At 44.0% G+C, this 461-nt stretch overlaps 1 pseudogene; it reads right to left on the bottom strand.

Annotated features, from left to right (window-relative positions):
- Positions 1-461, bottom strand: part of LOC102876573 — a 4,043-nt pseudogene that overhangs the window by 791 nt on the left and 2,791 nt on the right.

The raw sequence follows: 461 nt of genomic DNA, 5'->3' as shown, positions 1-461 counted from the left end.
CTCCAGATTTCCTGGCACAACCTAGTGAGCACATCCAGGGCAGCGTCTGTTTGTTGAAATAAATCAATTGGTATGCAATCAACTCCTGGAGCCTTTTTTTTGTCAATTCCTTCATTGCAATTTGAACTTCCTCCTTCATCACCATAAGTTCTTGCTCATATGTTATGTTGAACAGATTATCCGGGAGGCTGGGCTCTATGAGGAGAAATGTGGGGTCAGGATTGGTGGAAGATCTATCAGTAATCTGTGTTATGCAGATGATACAACCCTGCTTGCTGAAACTGAGGAGGACCTGAAGCCCTTGCTTCAGAGGGTCAAGGAATACAGCCTTCAGTATGGACTGAGGATCAATGTCAAGAAGACAAAGATTCTCACCACTGGACCAATTGGTAGTATCAGGAGGGATGGTGAAGAAATTGAGATTGTTCACAGCTTTAGTTTGCTTGGCTCCACAGTCAACA

Source organism: Elephantulus edwardii, unplaced genomic scaffold (assembly GCF_000299155.1).
Source record: "Elephantulus edwardii isolate Elephantulus edwardi_28Jun2011 unplaced genomic scaffold, EleEdw1.0 scaffold00042, whole genome shotgun sequence".
Taxonomy (NCBI): domain Eukaryota; kingdom Metazoa; phylum Chordata; class Mammalia; order Macroscelidea; family Macroscelididae; genus Elephantulus; species Elephantulus edwardii.
The sequence above is the reverse complement of the archived record's forward strand: the minus strand, read 5'-3'. Positions and strand labels throughout refer to the sequence as shown.